Below are 13,685 nucleotides of genomic sequence, written 5' to 3' on the forward strand. Positions count from 1 at the left end.
TTTCTGTTATATTTCAACAGTCACCATGGAACTTTTAAGTCTCTGTTTCACTTATTCTTTTGAGGCATTCTTACCTCAAAAAAAAAAAAAAAAGGAAGAAAGAAAACAATTGAAAATTCATACTTCGATATTAACTACAGGATTGTGTCTTCATTCCAAGTAGAGTCAGATTTAAATTAAATCATTTAATTTAAAAATTAAATGATTAGCACATAAGCTCTAAATAAAAGTAAAATTGGGTTTTCTTCAACCTTCTGATAGGAATTTCAGGTTCAAAATAGCTTCTGGCTAACATCGTGTAATGTTGCTGTTACCAACTTGTCACTAAAGCCATTGAAGACAGCCTTTAAAACCAAAACTAACGGATAATCAATTCCATAATCTATAAGAGAAAGATAGGCTCTAACTTTGAAATCCTAAAGGGAATTTAGTTATTCAATGGCATACCGAGCTTTCATTTCCAATTGACTGGCTTGTAGACATAGAAAACTAAGAACATACCCTTCTTTTGTTTTTTCCTTCAACTTTTAAGTTCAAGGGTACATGTGCAGGATGTGCAGGTTTGTTACATAGGTAAACATGTGCCATGGTGGTTGCTGCACAGATCATCTCACCACCTAGGTATTAAGCCTACCACATATTACCTATTCTTCCTGATACCATCCCTCCCCACAAACCATCCCACCCCCACAGGTCCCAGTGTGTGGTGTTCCCCCATGTGTCCATGTGTTCTCATCATACAGTCCCCACTTATAAGTAAGAACATGTGGTGTTTGGTTTTCCATTCCAGCATTAGTTTGCTGAGGATAGTGGCTTCCAACTCCAACCGTGTCACTGCAAAGGACATGAACTTGACCTTTTAATGGCTGCATAGTATTCCATGGTGTATATGTACCACATTTTCTTTATCCAGTCTATCATTGGTGGGCATTTAAGTTGATTCTATGTCTTTACTTTTGTAAATAGTGCTGCAGTGAACATACACATGCATGTATCTTTATAATAGAATGATTTATATTCCTTTAGGTGTATACCCAGTAATGGGATTGCTGGGTCAAATAGTATTTCTGCCTCGAGGTCTTCAAGGAATTGCCACACTGTCTTCCAAAATGGTTGAACTAATTTACACTCCAACAGTGTAAAAGCATTCCTTTTTCTCTACAACCTTACCAGTATCTGTTGTTTTTTGATTTTTAATCACAGCCGTCCTGACTGGTGTGAGATAGTATCTCATCGTGGTTTTGATTTGCATTTCTCTAATGATGTGATGAGCTGTTTTTCAGACACTTGTTTGCTGCATGAATGTTTTCTTTTGCAAAGTGTCTGTTCATGTCCTTTGCCCACTTTTTAATTGGGTCATTGGTTTATTTCTTGTAAATCTGTTTAAGTTCTTTGTAGACTCTGGATATTAGACTTTTGTCAGACGGCCAGATTACAAAAATTTTCTCCTATTCTGTAGGTTGTCTGTTCACTCTGATAGTTTTTTTTTTTTTTCTTTTTCTGTGCAGGGGCTCTTTAGTTTAATTAGATCCCATATGTCAATTTTTACTGTTGTTGCCATTGTTTTTGGCATTTTCATCATGAAATCTATGCCTGTACCTATATCCTGAATGGTAATGCCTAGATTTTCTTCTAGGGTTTTTATGGTCTTAGGTTTTACATTTAAGTCTTTAATTCAACCTGAGTTAATTTTTGTATATGGTGTAAGGAAGGGGTCAAATTTCAATTTTCTGCATATGACTAGCCCATTCTCCCAGCACCATTTAATTTAGTAGGGAATCCTTTTTCTCATTGCTTGTTTCTGTCAGATTTGTCAAGGATCAGATGTTGTAGGTGTGTGGTATTATTTCTGAGTTCTCTATTCTCTTCCATTGGTCTATGTGTCTGTTCTTTTTTTCTTTCTTTCTTTCTTGTTTTTTTGTGAGATGGAGTCTCACTCTGTTGCCCAGGCTGGAGTGCAGTGGCATGATCTCAGCTCTGCAACCTCTGCTTCCCAGGTTCAAGCAATTCTTCTGGCTCAGCCTCCTGAGTAGCAGAGATTACAGGTGCATGCCACCATGCCTGGCTAATTTTTGTATTTTTAGTAGAGATGGGGTTTCACCATGTTGGTCAGGCTGGTCTCAAGCTCCTGACCTCGTGATCTGCCTGCCTTGGCCTTGCAAAGTGCTGAGATTACAGGCATGAGCTACTGCGCCTGGCCCTCTGTGTCTGTTCTTATACCAATACCATGCTATTTTGGCTACTGTAGCCTTGTAGTATATTTTGAAGTCCGGTAGCATGATGCCTCCAGCTTTGTTCTTTTTGCTTAGGCTTGTCTTGGCAATTTGGGCTCTTTTTTGGTTGCAAACGAATTTTAAAATAGTTTCTTCTAATTCTGTGAAGAACGTCAATGGTAGTTTCATGGGAATAGCATTGAATATATAAATTACTTTATTCAGTATGACCATTTTTACAATATTGATTCTTCCCATCCATGAGCATGAAATGTTGTTCCATTTGTGTTATCTCTGATTTCTTTGAGCACTGGTTTGTAGTTCTCCTTGAAGAGGTCCTTCACTTACCTTGTTAGCTGTATTCCTATTTTATTCTTTCTGTAGTAATTGTGAATGAGAGTTCATTCATGATTTGGCTCTCTGCTTACCTGTTGTTGGTGTATAGGAATACCAGCAATTTTTGCACATTGATTTTGTATCCTGACTGCTGAAGTTGCATATCAGATTAAGAAGCTTTTGGGCTGAAACTATCGGTTTTCTAGATATAGAATCATGTCATCTGCAAACAAAGATAATTGGACTTCCTCTCTTCCTATTTATTTCTGTCTCTTGCCTGATTGTCCTGGCCAGAACATCCAATACTATGTTGAATAGGAGTGGTGACAGAGCGCATCCTTGTTTTGTGCCCATTCAGTATGATATTGGCTGTGGGTTTGTCATATATGGCTCTTATTATTTTGAGGTATGTTCATTCAATATCTAGTTTATTGAGAGTCTTTAACATGAATGGATGTTGAACTTTATCAAAGGCCTTTTCTGCATCTATTGAGATAATCATGTGGTTTTGTCTTTAGTTTTTTAATATGATAAATAACATTTATTGATTTGCATATGTTGATACAACCTTGCATCCCAGAGATGAAGCCAACTTGATCATAGTTGATAAGCTTTTTGATGTGCTGCTGGATTTGTTTTGTCAGTATTTTATTGAGGACTTTTGCATCAATGTTCATCAAGAATATTGGCCTGAAGTTTTCTTTTTTTGTTATGTATCTGCCAGGTTTTGGTATCAGGATGATGCCGGCCTCATAGAACGAGTTAGGGAGGAGTCCTTCCTATTCAATTTTTTGGAATAGTTTCAGCAGAAATAGTACTAGCTCTTCTTTGTACCTCTGGTAGAATTCAGCTGTGAATCCTTCTAGTCCTGGGCTTTTTTTGGTTAGTAGGTTACTTACTACTGTCTCAATTTCAGAACTTGTTACTGATCTGTTCAGGGATTCCATTTCTTCCTGGTTCAGTCTTGGGAAGATGTATGTGTCCAGGAATTTACCCATTTCTTCTAGGTTTTCTAATATATGTACATAGAGGTGTTTAAAGTATTCTCTGACGGTTATTTGAATTTCTGTGGAGTCAGTGGTGATATCCCCCTTATCATTCCTAATTGTGTTTATTTGATCCTTCTCTCTTTTATTCTTTTTTAGACTTGCTAGCAGTCTATTTATTATTTTTTTTCAAAACAACAGCTCCTGGATTTGTTGACATTTTGAAGGATTTTTTGTGTCTCTATCTCCTTCAATTCAACACTGATCTTGGTTATTCTTGTCTTCTGCTAGCTTAGGATTTTGTTTGCTCTTGATTCTCTAGTTCCTTTAGTTGTGATGTTAGATTGTTAATTTGAAATATTTCCAGCTTTTTGATGTGGGAATTTAGTGCTATAAATTTCTACTTATTATTATTATTATTTTTTTTAAATGGGTCTCACTCTGTCACCCAGGCTGGAGTGCAGTGGCGCAATCTTGCTCACTCCAACCTCCGCCTCCCAGGTTCAAGAGATTGTCCTGCCTCAGGCTCCCAAGAGGCTGGGACTACAGGTGCATGCCACACACCCAGCTGCTTTTTGTATTTTTAGTAGAGACAGAGTTTAACTATGTTGGCCAGGCTGGCCTCGAACTCCTGACCTCAAATGATCCACTCCCTTTGGCCTCCCAAAGTGCTGGGATTACAGGCATGAACCACTGTGCCCAGCCTAAATTTCCTTCTTAACACCACTTTAGCTACAGCCCAGAGATTCTGGTATGTTGTCTCTGTATTCTCATTAGTTTCAAAGAACTTCTTGATTTCTACCTTAATTTCATTATTTACCCAAGAGTCATTCAAGAGCAGGTTGCTCAATTGCTATGTAATTATGTGGTTATGTTTGGATTTCTTAATCTTGAGTTCTAATTTGATTGTGGTGTGATCTGACAGACTGTTATGATTTCAGTTCTTTTGCATTTGCTGAGGCATGTTTTACTTCTGGTTGTGATTAATTTTAGAGTCAGTGCTGTATGGCAATGAAAGAATGTATATTCTGTTGTTTTTAGTGGAGAATTTTTAGTGGAGATACTATAGATATGTATCAGGTCTGCTTGATCCAGAGCTGAGTTCAGGTTCTGAATATCTTTGTTAATTTTCTGTCTCAATGATCTGTCTAATATTGTCAGTGAGGTGTTAAAGTTTTCTACTATTATTGTGTGGGAGTCTGTCTCTTTGTAGGTCTCTAAGAACTTGCTTTATGAATCTGGGTGCTCCTGCATGGGGTACATATATATTTAGGATAGTTATCTCTTCTTGTTGATTCGAACCCTTTACTATTATGTAAAAAAATATGGAACGCTTCAGGAACTTGCATGTAATCCTGGTGTGGGGCCATGCTAATGTTGTTTGTATTGTTCCAATTTTAGTATATGTGCTGCCAAAGCAAGCACTCCTTCTTTTCTTTACTGGATAAAAGGGACCCAGAGTTCTTGGTTTGGGGAATTTTACTTAGAGGCAAATGCTCTTTCTCCCACCATTCCAGCATTTTTAAGAAAAAAAGTGACCAGAAAGTAGGGGAGAGAGGCCCGTAATGCCACATGTTCCAAAAGGCTTAGTCTGCAGAAGTAGAGCCTTTGGTTGATGAAATGGGGAGAAAAGGTGAACAGAGCACAGAGAAGCAATCCTGATAGGTTGGGAATTACAGATGCCATGTATAACTTCTTATGGTATCAAAGAATCAGGCTGCAGGAGCTGAAAGATCAAAAGCTAACTGAGAGGAGATACTTTAAATAAAAATTACCAGAAAAATGGTCATTGAAATGGCAACTAAACCCAACAATGTTCATTTAACTGTAAACTGGATGTTGAAGTTTTCACCACCATTGTAATAGAAAAAGAGCTGGACCAAAAAAACCTCAATTTGGGTATCTTTGTGGCTTTACTTAAAATTGTGCAAAATATATATATATTATAAAACACATATATTATATATTTAATATATATATTATATTTATTATATATTATATATTTTATATATATTATATTTATTATATATTATAAAACATATATATATTTGATTCTCTAGTTATTTTAGTTGGGAGAGATATAGATATAGATATAGATACACACACACACAAAAAAAAACACAACAGGGGAAAGAGAACAGTGCTCTAAAAGTTCAGAACAAACCTCTGAAAAATGTTTACTGCAGAATTCAAAAGAAAAACTTAGAAGACTACTTGGAATCCTTAATAAAGAACCAAGAGATTGGCCTCTATGAAAAGAAAACAGGATGAAATGAAGAGGATTCCAGGCAGGTTAAACAAGGCAATGGACAATGGGTAAAATGAAAAGGGAGAGAGAATTTTTTTAAAGGATGATTACATAGAAACTAAAAGCAAAGTAGAATAATTAATTGATACTGAAGACAGTGGGTTGAAGCATTATTTAACAGTTCTATAAGCCTTCACAGGGAGACAGGAAAAGAAAAGTATGATAGAGAAGAAGAAAGAATTGAAAAAGAGAGACTAGGGAGCTAACATATAGCTCATCAGCATTCCCAGAGGAGAGTCCAGAGAAATAAAACAGAAACAATAACCAAATACACATCCCAAGAAAACTTTCCTAACCTCAGGAAAATGGGTGACATGGCTCCAGGAAAAAAATACATCAGTAAAAGACCTAAACCTTAACATATCTGGCACTTTTTACACTACTAAGTCAACAGAAAAAAAAAAAAAAAAAGAAATCCTGCAAGATTCCAGGAAGAAATAAAACTTCTTACTTAAAAAAAAATAAAAATATGCTGGCTTCAAATAAAATATAGATTCTAAGTAAATGTTGCAGCCCATAAGACATTATATACTACAATGTGTGTGCATCAATATATATAATGTGTGTATATACACGCACACACACATAGTTAAAACTGTAAGAAGAAACTAATAGAAATACAGTACTAAAGTCTAACAAAACTCTCTTGAAGAGAAAAAGTAGCTGGAAAATTAAAAGGACCATAAAGCATATGAGTAAATTCAATTAATGAAGTTGATCTAACAGTTACATTTAAAAGTTTAGATTCTTCAAACAAAGAAACTACTTTTGTAAAAAGTTGATCAAAAATTATTCATATATTAGACAGAGGCATATGAAAGCTATAAAACATAGAAATTATATAAACCATAAGTATGTATAAGTATGTGAAAGACATATACATAACCCAGGGAATTAATATCAGAAGATAACCTTTAAAAATAAAAACGCAAAGGCAAACCTTAAAATAAAACATTTCTAAATGGCACAGGCTAAAGAATAAATCCAAATTGCAATTGCAAACAATTTTAAAGTTAAGAACAATTGAAAAATCTATATAAAAATCTAATGATGTGTGGTAAAGGATGGACTCAAAAGGAAGAAAAGCCCATGGCATTCAGGGTTCTCATCATTTTAAGAATTGAATAAAATAAAATAACAAAATATTCAACTCAATAAACTGGAGAAGTTCAATAAAGGTCAACAAAATAACCTGAAGAAAAGTCACAGGAACGAATCAATAAAAATCAAAACAGAATGACATATTCATTTAATAACCTAGAAAAAGATCAGAACTCCAAGGAAGGTTGGGAAAAATGAGTTAATAAAAATAAAAGCAGAAAAGGGGCAATTAAATAAGTAGAACTCTGCAAGAGTAAGACAAGAAAATTTCGATTTCATTAAAAATGACAAAGTAGATGTGACCAAATATAGAAACAAGATTAAAAATATGCAAAAGAATAGCATGTACAATACTATTCTGATTAATATGATAGACTAATGCAGTGGCAATAATGTAAGAAAATATGAAGTGATGAAACTGATCCAAAAAGAAATCAAAAACAGAACATAGTAAAACAAATATACAGCAGAAACAAAAGAAAAAGGCTTTTAGAAAAATTGACCTAAACCGAAAAAGCAAAACAAAAATGGTATAAGAAGTAAGTTATTTCAGAATTACACTATATTCCACAACGTAGATAAACAACGGAAGCCTACTGAATTCATTATATTAGGTTGTTGCAAAAGTATTTGTGGTTTTTGCCATTAAAAGTAATGTAATAGCTAATAGCTATTACAAACTTAACACCATACCTGACAACGATTATTTTTTAAAAGATACACCTATCTCACTTTTTAAAAATGCAAACATAACTAATTAAATATATAAATAAAATTAAGGAATATATTAAAAGAAAAAATTCACAACAAAATAAGAGTTGTAAATACTTTAAACGACACAAAAACAGAAGTATTATTTTCCATGGTAATTCTTTTTCTCAAAAGATCAAAAGAGAAAGATACAATGGGAGTTATGTCATTCTAGATTTTAAAGTGTATTAGAAACCTATAACAAGGAAAATATTATAACACTATCTCTAGACAAGAAAGACAAATGACTAAAAGAGGTTTGACACCCAAATATGTCTAATATAAGATTTTAGTATAAGTAAATGTGACATTTCAACTCACTGGAGAAGCTATAGACTAATCAAGAAAAGCTATTAAGAAAATTGACTTGTACATGCCAGCAAGTTCTCAGGTCACAAGAAGAAAGGCAAAGCTCCAGAGGTTAGCTTTTAAATTCAGCCAGACAAACCATCTGAAAGTGAAATGGCCCATGGAACATGCCAATAGGACTGTGAAAGTACATCAACTCTGTCTGCATATACTAGTCAGCCCTTTTCTTTCTTCTCCAACCTTTATTTATCACTGTCCCTAAATCACACTAGATTAGCAAAGAAAATATTAGGTTGGTGCAAAAGTAATTGCGGTTTTTGCTATGAAAAGTAATGGCAAATAATAACAATGTTCCCACAGATTATGCCCCTCAAAATTAACCAAAATAGTAAAGCACGAAGGGTGAAAGCCTATAGTTTGCAACCAGCCTGGTCAACATGGTGAAACTCCGTCTCTACTAAAACTACAAAAATTAGCTGGGAATGGTGGTGACCACCTGTCATCCAAGCTACTCAGGAGGCTGAGGCAGGAGAATCACTTGAACCCAGGAGGCTGAGGTTGCAGTGAGCCGAGATAGTACTCCAGCCTGGGCGACAAGAGCAAAACTCCATCAAAAAAAAAAAAAAAAAAGTCGTTTTGTTCACAGGCCATTACTTATTTCCATGACAATTTAAAAATGGAGATGTTTCTGTTCTATTTATATAGAAGAGCAGGAGTATATAGTCTCATAAAATGCCATTGAGAAAAGAGAAAATACAAATTCTGTCTCAACATATGGGAAATATTTTCATACCCTAAAGCCTAGTAATTTTCAAATTCTATCATGCTTGACTTTTCAGCTAACCTTCTCTTTTTCAATGTGTTCTACAGTATAACCTTTTGCAAAACTGCATTTAAATTAATTTTATTTTGAAAATTTTCCAACATCCCTTGTTGAATTCTGAGGTACCAAATAGCCAGGATTGGAGGTTTCTAAACTAGTCTGACCCACCACCTTCTGGGTCTGTTTCTTATGTTGCTGTAGACATTTAAGGATTGTCCAACTTTAAAAACCAATAATAACAAATCTTTGGTAATTGGTGGCAAAACTAATGCTATTATAAGATTATCAGTCCATCAGTAAAAAGAAGAGCCAGAAACCCCACAAAGACTTGTGTTTCTAAATGTTGCTACATAAGGCAAAATTTGATCAAAGTGCACTTTAGGATGCTCTCCAAAGAATGTTACACCCTAACACATCATGGTTTATAATTACAGTATTATGGGAACAGCCAAAGAAGAAAATTGAATCTGTAGTTTTCACAACCAGTTTTCTTCTGGGTTCCAAGATAATTCAGATGGCAAAACAAATGCCCCAAGACTAAGCTGAGGGATTCGAATTTGAAAATCCTCCCTGGCTCCCAATCTTTTTTCCAGATAACGAACCTGCCTCCGCCCCACCACCACCACCATTTTCCTCAGATATCCTACTCTGCCTCTCAGTGATTTAGTGAGAAACTCTTCTCCGAAAAATATAAATTGGCAGATAACGACCAGGTAGAATAGGTATTTATGTTGCCTCTATGTTTGCCTTCATATATATTATAAACATACTGAGCTCTAAAAGTACATGGCTTTCTGCCTAGATACTCACTGTTTAGTTTATTCTGAGTGCTTGGTGGGAAACTCTTAATATTACTTAAATATTGTTATGAGTGACTCTGTCAAGAAAAAGTCACTAATACTCAAATCAATAAATGTCATTTATGGGCATAGCATCTGCCTCTGAAAGACAGTCTGGGGACAGGGAGAAACGTGAGGGAGGATGGGGAGGGGAGGAGCTGCAACAGGAAGCTAAATTTAAATTCAGATTACAATGAATTCTGTTTCCTACAACTTCCACTCTCAAAAGCAGCCACATTTATAGAAAAAGAGAAATATAATGGTCCCTGTTCACAATGAGTCTAACCATAAACAACTGGACAAACTAAAACTATGGAAACTAGTGGATCCTGAAACTTTGACATTAAAAACTCAATTTAGAAAAAAAAAATTGAAATAGGTAATCTCATTAGTAGACTAGATAGAGGGATGGACACTTAGGCTTTTCCCCTTCTTCCAGGAATTTGGAAACTAAATCGTTTTCAATCAGTTTGCTTCTCTGATAAGAAAGTCCACTCCCTCAGGGTTATAGTATTTCTTAAGAGAGAACACTGAAAGCACAACTGTTGAAAGAAAAGAAAAGGAAAAAAGACTCATTTTTTGTCTCTTCATGGGATCTACAGATGAAAACATCAGGAATGGGGGCCACAGGGATATGCTGAAATGGCACAACAACAGTGCCATATTAGCAGCAGGTTATACATTTTAGTTCCTTAGAGCAATGCTAATTTGCTTATATATCATGTAATCATTTGGACTACTGGTCAAATTATTGAGAATAAGACCTAGACACTATGTAAGGCATGTGGACTAGTTAATGTCACAATAAAAAGATTTTAATACAGAAATCTTTAGCGTTTTATTTAAATTTATAATCTAACATATAAGTAACATCATTTGAGTGCACTTGTTCTCCTTGACTTCACTTTGGAGTTTTGATGGAAATGACTTGATTTGTGAATCTGAATGTCTTTTTTCCTCTTTGAGAAGTAGGAAAGAATAGCACCTTACCACTAGTGCTTCCCATGGCTGCCGTACTAAAGTGGCATCCTGGAGACCCCTTTCCTTCTTCAAATTCTTTTCTTTTTTTTTTTAAATGCAAAGTCCCCAGTCTTGGCCCTCTCTTTGACCTTAGAGTTATGAAATCAATGAAAACAATAATCCCATTTTACCAGCATTTTAAAAATCACATACAGTGAGCACGTCATTTTGAGAAGAATGATAAAAATCAAGAATGTTTGCTTTGTGATGACCATGATAGTAGAGGGTTTGGGAACAAAATGTATGAGTAAGAGCTCATAGAACTAACAGTGTCTCACTTGGAGAAGGGAATGTTTAAAAAATGAATGAGGGGGAGAGGAACTGAAGTTTATTCTGCAAAGTTCCAGTGGGCATGTAGCAAAGACTGGTTAAATGCTCAAAAAAGCCACACCTTCCTTCCAGGAACACAGGTAAACTATTTTCCAGCCACCCTAGCAGAAAAGTGGGGCTGTGTGATTGACTTCTGGCCAACAGAATAGGGTTCTAACAGACCCAGACATTATAACCTCCCAAGTGCGTCTGCACATGCTCCTGAGAAACGGATTAGTGGTAGCCAGCAAATCCAACCTTTGCTCTTGCTCTACTTCTGACACACTTCTTCCTGAATCTTCCTTTATGGAATCTTTCTGTAGTCTCTCCTTTCTCTTACTCTTTGAGCCTTTGCTCACCTCTTTCAACGTCTTTTTACACCTTTTGTACAAGTATGTTCCCTCTCTAGCCAAACAAGAAATTCTGCAAGTGGGGGATAATCATTCTATGTGCTCTCCTGTGTTCCCACCAGCATACCTCGTAACATTCCCCATACACAGGAAATATGAAGTTTCACACGTAGGCAATTTCTATTAGCTAAGCAGAGTCCAAGTTGTTGTTTTTTTGTTTGTTTTTGTTTGTTTGTTTGTTTTTGAGGTGGAGTTTTGCTCTTGTTGCCCAGGCTGGTGTGCAATGGCGCGATCTCAGCTGACCACAACCTCCACCTCCCAGGTTCAAGCAATTCTCCTGCCTCAGCCTCCCCAGAGCTGGGATTACAGGCACGTGCTGCCACACCTGGCTAATTTTGTATTTTTAGTAGAAACGGGGTTTCTCCATGTTGGTCAGGCTGGTCTCGAACTCCCAACCTCAGGTGATCTGCCCGCCTCAGCCTCCCAAAGTGCTGGGATTACAGGTATGAGCCACTGCAACTGGCCTAAAATACGCATTTATTTCTATAAGTGATTACTGATACATTTCTCATCTCTAGGTATCTGTATCTTGTGTTCCACAGCCAAAACACCACTTAGAAAGTGAGGCTACATGTGCTGAGTTAGTTTCAGATTCACAGAAACATCTGTTTGTCTTCTGGAGTGGATAGAAACATTGTATAGACCTAATACCAGTGGATCAAGGGCAAAAATAAAAATTTCACGACTTAAGTTTAAATTTCTAGGTAAACACTGATATTATCCTTTAAAATAATCTCTAATGTTTAACCCAACCCAGGTCTTAATGTTTAAACAACATGAATTGGTCAGGTTCCTCATATAAAAAGGAAAATGGAATACAGGATTGCTAGCCAGATGGTCAAATAGGAACAGCTCCGGTCTGTAGCTCCCAGCGAGATCAACACAGAAGGCAGGTGATTTCTGCATTTCCAACTGAGGTATCTGGTTCAGCTCATTGGGACTGGTTGGACAGTGGGTGCAGCCCACATAGGGTGAGCTGAAGCAGAGCGGGGCATCGCCTCACCCAGGAAGTGCAAGGGATTGGGGAATTTTCTCTCCTACCCAAGGGAAGCAGTGAGGGACTGAGCCTGAGGAACCATGCACACTCCGGCCCAGATATTGCACTTTTCCCATGATCTTTGCAACCTGCAGTCCAGGAGATTCCCTCCTGTGCCTACCCCACCAGGGCTCTGGGTTTCAAGCACAAAACTAGGCGGCCATTTGAGCAGACATGAAACTAGCTGCAGGAGTTTGTTTGTTTGTTTTTTCCATACCCCAGTGGTGCCTGGAACACAAGTGAGACAGAACCATTAACTCCCCTGGAAAGGGGGCTAAAGCGAGGGAGCCAAGTAATCTTGCTCGGCAGGTTGCACCCCCACAGAGCACAGCAAACTAAAATCCATTGGCTTGAAATTCTCACTGCCAGCACAGAAGCAGTCTGAGATTGACCTGGGACACTGGAGCTTGATGGGAGGAGGGGCATCCACCATTGTTGAGGCTTGAGTAAGCGGTTTTCCCCCTCGTAGTGTAAACAAAGCCACTGGGAAGTTCAAACTTGGTGGAGCCCACTGAAACTCAGCAAGGCCACTGTGGCCAGATAGCCAGATTTCTCCTCTCTGGGAAGAGCATCTCTGAAAAAAAGGCAGCAGCCCCAGTCAGGCACTTATAGATAAAACCCCCATCTCCATGGGACACAGCACCTGGGGGAAGGGGTGGCTGTGGGTGCAGCTTCAGCAGACTTAAACGTCCCTGCCTGACAGCTGTGAAAAGAGCAGTGGACCTCCCAGTACAGCGTTCAAGCTCTGTTAAAGGTCAGACTGCCTCCTCAAGAGGGTCCCTGACCCCCGCGAATCCTGACTGGGAGACACCTCCCAGCAAGGGCTAACAGACACCTCATACAGGAGAGTTCTGACTGGCATCTGGCAGGTGCCCCTGTGGGATGAAGCTTCCAGAGGAAAGAACAGGTGGCAATCTTTGCTGTTCTGCAGCCTCCTCTGGTGATACCCAGGCAAACAGGGTCTGAATGGACCTCCAGCAAACTCCAGCAGAACTGGGGCAGAGAGGCCTGACTGTTAGAAGGAAAAGTAACAGAAAGGAAGAACACTCAGAGACCCCATCAGAAAGCCACCAATATCAAAGATCTAAGGTAGATAAACCCACAAAGATGGGGAAAAACCAGCGCAAAAAGGCTGAAAATTGCAAAAAACAGAACGCCTCTTCTCCTCCAAAGGATCACAGCTCTTCACCAGCAAGGGAACAAAACTGGATGGAGAATGACTTTAATGAATTGACAGAAGTAGCC

General features: G+C 37.5%; 1 protein-coding gene and 1 non-coding gene across 6 annotated transcripts in view; both read right to left on the bottom strand.

Annotated features, from left to right (window-relative positions):
- PDE4D (phosphodiesterase 4D) overlaps positions 1-13,685 on the bottom strand; it is a 1,562,006-nt gene that overhangs the window by 1,354,782 nt on the left and 193,539 nt on the right. The gene's annotated exons all lie outside the window — the stretch shown is intronic.
- Positions 4,855-4,960, bottom strand: LOC112627199. Its single transcript, XR_003120060.1, has one exon. It is a non-coding gene; the product is annotated as a U6 spliceosomal RNA (small nuclear RNA).

This window comes from Theropithecus gelada, chromosome 6, assembly GCF_003255815.1.
Source record: "Theropithecus gelada isolate Dixy chromosome 6, Tgel_1.0, whole genome shotgun sequence".
NCBI classification, from domain to species: domain Eukaryota; kingdom Metazoa; phylum Chordata; class Mammalia; order Primates; family Cercopithecidae; genus Theropithecus; species Theropithecus gelada.